Raw genomic sequence first — 280 nt, forward strand, 5'->3', positions numbered from 1 at the left:
TCTAGTACCTCGCCCTGTATTTGTATTTGCTTAACTGGGGTTCGACTGTTGAACATGACTTTAGTCTTTTTCATGTTCATTTTAAGGCCAATCTTCAGACTTTCCATATTTAAATCGCTTATTAATTGTTGTAGTTCATCTGCTGACTCGCCGAAAAAGAACAATGTCATCTGCAAATCTTAGATTGCTCAAGTGCTCATTCCCTATCCCTCTCTCCTTCCAATCTAACTTCTTGAATACCTCCTCCAAGCAGGCTGTAAACAGCTTCGGTGAGATAGTG

This window comes from Penaeus japonicus, unplaced genomic scaffold (assembly GCF_977035675.1).
Source record: "Penaeus japonicus unplaced genomic scaffold, GWHDUDI00000001_assembly GWHDUDI00000006, whole genome shotgun sequence".
NCBI lineage: Eukaryota > Metazoa > Arthropoda > Malacostraca > Decapoda > Penaeidae > Penaeus > Penaeus japonicus.